At 45.8% G+C, this 7149-nt stretch overlaps 1 long non-coding RNA gene across 1 annotated transcript; it reads right to left on the bottom strand.

The window, feature by feature from the left end:
* Nucleotides 1-3923: 3923 nt before the first annotated feature.
* On the bottom strand, nucleotides 3924-6740 carry LOC132386882 (uncharacterized). The gene is made up of 3 exons (XR_009509697.1): nucleotides 6661-6740; nucleotides 5079-5120; nucleotides 3924-3967 (listed from the first exon to the last, which is right to left on the bottom strand). It is a non-coding gene; the product is annotated as an uncharacterized LOC132386882 (long non-coding RNA).
* Nucleotides 6741-7149: the final 409 nt, after the last annotated feature.

The raw sequence follows: 7149 nt of genomic DNA, 5'->3' as shown, positions 1-7149 counted from the left end.
GTAATGGCCGATTTGTGCACAGACTACATAATGTAGCACAGGTAACCTACCACGGGTATTCTCGTAGAAACTCCGGACCATCACTCCCACCACTACCAACTACCACTCCCCCTCCTTATCTAATGATCTAGAGCTGAAGACGAAGATCAGCAAGGAAAAAAAGTGGAACAAGGAGATTAAACACTACTATTGTCCTTCAGTTAATTTTGTCCCGGACGAACCCCCGATTTGCAACTTACACCGTGACCGAAATGGAAAACACTTTGGAGTCTGGTATTACTGTAACTAACAGTGTTTATTAGTAAGCTAACTAATACAGTACTGTAAAAGTGCAAATATATGAAACATGTTAGCAATGATATATACAGGAGTGTAGACACAGTAATCAGTTCAGTTCAGTTTAGGTCGAGGTAGTTCGGGTGTAACGTTTGAGAGAGAACGAGTGCAAGAGCGTGAGAGGGAGAGTGAGAGAGAGAGGCAGAGAGAGAGAGAGAGAGAGAGAGAGAGAGAGAGAGAGAGAGAGAGAGAGAGAGAGAGAGAGTGAGAGAGAGAGAGAGAGAGAGAGAGGTGATACCGTTGCCGTGGATCTTTCCGTTGTCTTCCTGTTGCGGTGACCGACTGTGATCATACCAGTCACGACCTTTCTTCAGTGGTAGACCTGTCACCTAGGCAAGGGTGGACACGCAAATAAGCCCCTGCCGGTCGCACACTGTGAGCCTCTGATCGATCCTCCAAATCTCCACCATCACGTTGGTGCATAACACTCTTTTAGTGTCCCGTGGTGTGCCTCCCTGGAGTGTCTGCCTACGTCTTCGCAGACCTGCTTTTTATCTCCTCTTGCAGGGCTCCGACCGTCTATTAGGCCCCGGTCCCTGCTTGCTGTCTCTGCATGAATTTCACAAGCAGGTAAAGAAAGTGTCCTTGCAGCAAAGACATAATATTAAATCATGTTTCTCTCTCCCTCATCTGCGCAGATATCTCTCTCATCTCTCATTAGCAGCATAGTTCATGGGGGTGGGGTCAACTCTGGACCATGTTAGCTTGGTTTGCTCATCACACCCTCACCCCTCATCCTTTTAGGACATTTTTACGTGGGGGGGAAATTAAACATGCATGTACATTACATGTCATATGTCATTCAATCTGCTGTTTTCAAGCGGAGATCAGAGCAAGACATGATTGTGTCTATGATCTAGGATCAGAAGCATAAAATAAATAATAAATCAAAACAAGAAGAAAAGTTGCGGCAGTATTCATGGGTCCAGAGGTCATTCAGATATCTGATGGTGGAGGAGCGCCACTATCCCGGGTGGACTGAACGACTGCCTTCATGTTTATATACCCCTTCCCTGAGAGAAGCATCAATAATTGGACATAAATGACCTAATAATTCATGACTGTTAATGGAAATAAAACAACTTCAGAATGTTTTAAAAAGAGAAAACAGTAAACAATGAAGGGCAATTTCCCTGTCTCTGATATTCTAGCCTGTACACCACTCCCTCTCTGAAACCGGAACCATTCTATGCACACCCTCCCTGTCTCTTTAGATATCTTGCCCCCACGCCCATCCGACTCTATGAGTGCTCCGGCAGCAAAACCGATCTGTTTCTCTGTAACCACAGCCTGCCCCCAAAACCACCTGCACCACTACACAGCTGCCGGACTCTTCACCCCGCTCCTGCCCCGCATCTGTAATCTGGAGCCTCCGCCAGTCCCCAGACCTTCTCTGTTTCTTTGTCCCTCTTCAAGCACTACACCCTTCCCCGTTTCTCTATGGGCTTCTGGCCTCTACAGACACTCTCTCTTTGTATCCATATCAATCGCTACTCCCCTCACTGTCTCTGTAACCCTCCCAGGCCTCTATCGCCTTCAACATCTCTGAACCTGCCTGTACCCTCAATGAAACAGTCAATGTCGTTGGGAGACATGGCCGTGCACATGCGAAGATCATATTTTCACTTGTCGGACGCATTTCTTGTCGGGAAAAATTGTAAGTTTGAATCTGGTTTGGGTGTGGCAAATATGGATATATGATATATATGTACATTATATTAATTACATGTTACGGAAATGAATGTTTGAGAAATTCTAACCCAAACCGCTCAGTGAGGGGTTTGTTAAGGGAGAGGTGATAAATTCCTGCCTTGCCAACAACACCCAGACCCATCCCTTAAAAGTACAAACAATCCGCACCACTCTTTGATGAAAATATTCCTCTGGAAATTGTTTCCCTGGTGACCATTTCTGGGTGAGTTATGTCTCAGAGGGGAGAAAAAGCTCGCTGTGTAATCTACCAACACACAATGATATTGGAAAAATCAGCCCAACTCCCTTACCCCCAGAGCCCGAGAAACTTACCCCGTACTGCTAACCCTCTCTGCTCCTCACTCAGCCATCTAAATGATAACAACTGGGTCTGGGTGCCTCGATCAAATTTAAAATCAGCACCAAGTCCATCATCACTGACATATGGCCTTCAGTCTGTTGTTTTGTGGCAGAGATACAAGTACAACAAAAATCATTTCACGACATTACAGTGAAACATCGACACGAGGGAGACTGATGAAACAACCACATGAAGTGATCAAACTACGTGATCAATCAGCATTCTGCAAATAAGAAGCGACGTCGCATTTCGGCGTATAGGAACATTGGAAAAGGGGGCTGAATCAATGTCCCGGATTGATAAATTTTCACTGTGCCAATTCGCGCAGTAATCAGGAGTCAACTCGGGGTTTCAGAACCGTTTTCCATTTTATTGCATTTATTATTCAGCCATGAAGCGCGGAGTAGTCACTTCGGGCCTTTCAGCGACCGATGACAAACCCGATTAACAGAAGAGATTTACAAGGATGTTGCCTGGATTGGGGAACATACCTTATGGGAACAGGTTCAGCCGGAATTTGCGTTTCATCCTTGGAGCGACGGAGGATGGGAGGTGACCTGATAGATGCGTATAAGATAATTAGAGGCATTGATCGTGCAATAGCAAGAGGCTTTTCTCCAGGGCTGAAATGGCGAACACGATGGGCACAGGTTTATTGTGCTCGGAAGTAGGTACAAGGAGATGCCAGGGGTACGTTTTTCACACAGAGAGTGATGGGTGCGTGGCGAGCGAAGGCCGATACAATGGGACTTTCCAGAGACACTGAGATTGGTACATTGAGCTCAGAACCATAGAGGGCTACGCGGAAGGGTAATTTTGCTATATAGATCAGACATTGCAGCCCATACACAACTGACCACGTGTCGAGAATAGAGTACGGCCGGGATAGGGATTCGAACAGCGGTCATTTTATGGAAATCCCCTGACACGCCACAGCACCAGTCTGGGTTGATGCGAGAGAACTAAGCTGCTGCGACGGAAACGAGACAGAATCTTCTGTGATGTCTTTGTCGTGAGGCTAGGAAACGCGGAAGAGGTTTAATAAAGACCTGGAGAACGATTACAAAGAAAAAAAAGCCATTTTGAACGGTGGATTTATCCTGGATGGTTGTCCATTCTCTGTGCCAATACACGATCCAATCATCGGCTTCCGTTCACAGTGACGTCAGCTGCGGAAACAATTCACAATTTATGTTGACTACGTCAGCAACCCGAAAGTGTGGCTGCTGGTGAGGGTAAATACGGGTGATGATTTCAGAATCTGTGTCTGACATTGTGACAATGCAAGCGCAATTAATATTTATTATATCGCTATAGACCCAGGAAAAGTGTTCCTTTCAATATCAATATATCGCTGTGCGACGCCGCCTGACTCCAGTCTTGCTCTGTTACTTGTCTCTAAACTTCCAATCTCAGTGTGACTATGAGATGTGCACAACCAGGACCCTGCACGGCCCATAGGCTTGAAATTAGTGAATACCTTTCCTTTACAAGTGACATTACGTGTCGGCAGCCCCAGATTCGGTTCACATACCTGTTCAGATCACGGTAAACAGATCGATACTCCAGGATAAGACCCTGTTAATGCGAGGAAATCAGCAGGATTAGTAAAAATTATTACCAAAAGCATTTATGTGTCAGAGAAGAATTAGAAGAACATTGAAAAGGACCTACGCATTCTTAACAATTCGTGTCTGAGAGAAACACGGAACAGTCGGGCCATGATGAAGAGAGGATCAGAGACACAGTTATGATTATTAAATATCGCAGAAAGCACTATAAGTTCACAAGAGCATAAAACACAAGAGCAGAATTAGGCCCTTCGGTACATTGGCCTCCTCCACCATTCTATAATGACGGATGAATTTTCCTTCCCAACCCCAATCATCTGCTTTCACTCTGCAATACTTGAAACAATCAATGTTGTTTCGCGTAACCCGGGGCCTTTGTCCCCAGAGCCATAAGGGACAAACGTATTACAGAGATGCAGCACACTTCGGCTAAAGATATTCCTCCTCATCGCTCTCTTCTGAGGGGTTCTCTGCATTCCATCGTAGAGGAATTACTACTCACACCATCCATTCCGTACCATGCATTCCATAGAGCCGCCATCTGGTCCCAGACCAGTACCCCCTCCCTCAGGTTGAGAGAATCGCTCCACGCCCAGTCAGTGTAGGTCTTCCAATTATTCATCTTTCAATGAGCGCACCCTTTCCTTCTTCAAAACTGAAGTAGACAGAGGCCTCAAGCTAACAGGTGTATCAGCTCCTGTCGTTTACTTCCTTTTCTTCAAGAAGAGCAAAGTGATGTTTGCAAATTTCCAATCCTCCAAAACAATTCCATGATGGTATGAGTACTAATTCCTTTACGACCACTTCAGCGGCCTATTTCAGACGCCTGGCGTGCAGTCAATCTCATCCATTCACCCCAGGTTATTTATCCACCTTCCAAATTGTCTAGCATCTTCTGCTTATTATAGTGGCGGCAACCACTTCCGTGTCCCGACACTGTCATACTGATGGTGTCTTCAACAGTGAAGGCGAACACGTGATACTTAATGAGTTCCTCCGCCATTTCTGCCTCCACCCGTTACAGAAACTTCGACATTCTTGCTGTCCAGAGTCTCACTTCAGGTTCTGAAGCGGAAACAATTGCTTCCAAAAGGGATTGACGCTAATGTTTCCCTTACCGTGTAAGTGGAGTCTCCATCCTGCGCATTGTTCCTTGCACCCTTGAAAGAGAAGATTACGTGTTATTTTTGAGACGTTTAAACAAGTTCACAGCAATTGTATTCTGACTCTCCGCCGATAAACACCGGGAGTATCAATGTATCACATTAGTTTGTGTTTGGGGTAATATTGCCTCGTTTACCATTCGCTGCACCGCATGTTTCTGATTCAGTGTGTGTGGAGTTACTCACATTGATCGGACATTTTAAAAGACTCTTTCATGAAATGTATTACAGCAAGGGTAAGATGTGATTTTGCATCATTCAGGAGTTACGGATTCTGGGGAATTCTGAGGAAATTCTGCAGGTGCTGGAATCTCACACACAAAATGCCGAAGGGCTCAGAGTGTCGGGCAGCATTAATGGAATTCATTAAGCCGTTCACGTTTTGTGCAGAGACCCTTCTACTGGGCTGGGAAGAAGGCAGGAAGACACCTGGACAGAATGGTAGCCAGAGGAATGAGCACTGGCTGGGAGGTGAGGCCTGATGAGTGGGAAAGGGGGAAATGCTGAAGAAAAGTAAAAGGTAGAAACATAGAAAACCAACAGCACAATACAGGCCCTTCCTCCCACAAAGTTGTGCTGTACACAACCCTACCTTAGGAATTACTAGGCTTAACTTAATCCCTCTATTATACTCAGCTCCATGTACCTATCCAAAAGCCTCTTAAAAGACCCTATTTTATACGGCCTCCCCTCCATTGCCGGTAGCCCATTCCACGCACTCACCACTCTTTGAGTAAAAAAACTTACCCCTGACATCTCCTCTGTACCTACTCCCCAGCACCTTAAACCTGTGTCCACTTGTAGCAAGCATTTCAGCCCTGGGAAAAAGTCTCTGACTATCCACACGATTAATGCCTCTCATCATCTTGTACGCCTCTATCAGGTCACGTCTCATCTTCCTCCGCTCCAAGGAGAAATGGCCGAGTTCACTCGAACAATTCTCATAAGTCATGCTCCCCAATCCAGGCAACATCCTTGCAAATCTCCCCTGCACCCTTTCTATGGCTTCCACATCCTTTCTATAGTGATGCGAACAGAACTGAGCACAGTACTCCAGGTGGGGTGTGACCAGGGTCCTATACAGCTGCAACATTACCTCTCGGCTCCTGAATTCAATCCCACGATTGATGAAGGTCAATACACCATACGCATTCTTAACCACAGTGAACCGATTGCAGAGGCGAGTGTGCCATAGGGGAAGGGGAAGAGGGGGGGTCACTGGAGGGAGTTGATGGGCAGGTGAGGAGAAGATGTAAGAGGCCGGAGTGGAAAATAGAAGAAGAGAGAAGTGAACAGAAATACTGGTGGGATAAGGTCGATGTTCATGCCATCAGGTTTGGGTCTATTTTGAGGAATATAATGTGTTGTTTCTCCATTAACGGAAAATAAGATCCGGGATCGATCATCCAGGATCTTGCTAAATGCCCAATCTGTGCCCGAAGGGCCCGATGGACGCTACCCATCACATTACTTATGTTCTTTTTTCCCTCTTTGCAAAGAAATGAGTGAGATCACGGACATAATGCAAACATCCAACCTGTTCATCCATTTGGACATTTTCATAATATTCTGATGAGTTTACGGTCTTTGTATCGAAGGTGCCTGAGGAAACAAAATAGATATGGCACAAGGGTGCAGAGCGTCAGGGGGCTTTGTTGAACACAGCAGACGTCAAACCGGCCCAATAGAAAAAGACATTGAGAGCAGGAGCTCCCTTCCCACCAATCGCCGGAACCAGGAATTGAGGGCCGATATTGATCAATATGGAGAGAAATTAAGTTGCATGAACTACCATCCCATTACTTCGCTGATATTGTAATCTTCAGCAGAAGCTTTCAGCTAAAATAATTGGAAAACCCAACGGTGAAAGTCGCATCATCCGTGACCATTCGCTCGGATGACCAGCTCCAGCTTCAGTGGACTAGGAGCTCCCAGATTAAAATCAAATGCTGAGATTCCCCTGGACTCAGTATTAGGACAGTTGAAACGGTGTTCACTCACTTTTCCATCCGGAATTTCTGCCCGT

This window comes from Hypanus sabinus, unplaced genomic scaffold (genome assembly GCF_030144855.1).
Source record: "Hypanus sabinus isolate sHypSab1 unplaced genomic scaffold, sHypSab1.hap1 scaffold_1358, whole genome shotgun sequence".
NCBI classification, from domain to species: Eukaryota; Metazoa; Chordata; class Chondrichthyes; order Myliobatiformes; family Dasyatidae; genus Hypanus; species Hypanus sabinus.
Note: the sequence above shows the minus strand (reverse complement) of the source record. Positions and strands in the feature narration are given on the sequence as shown.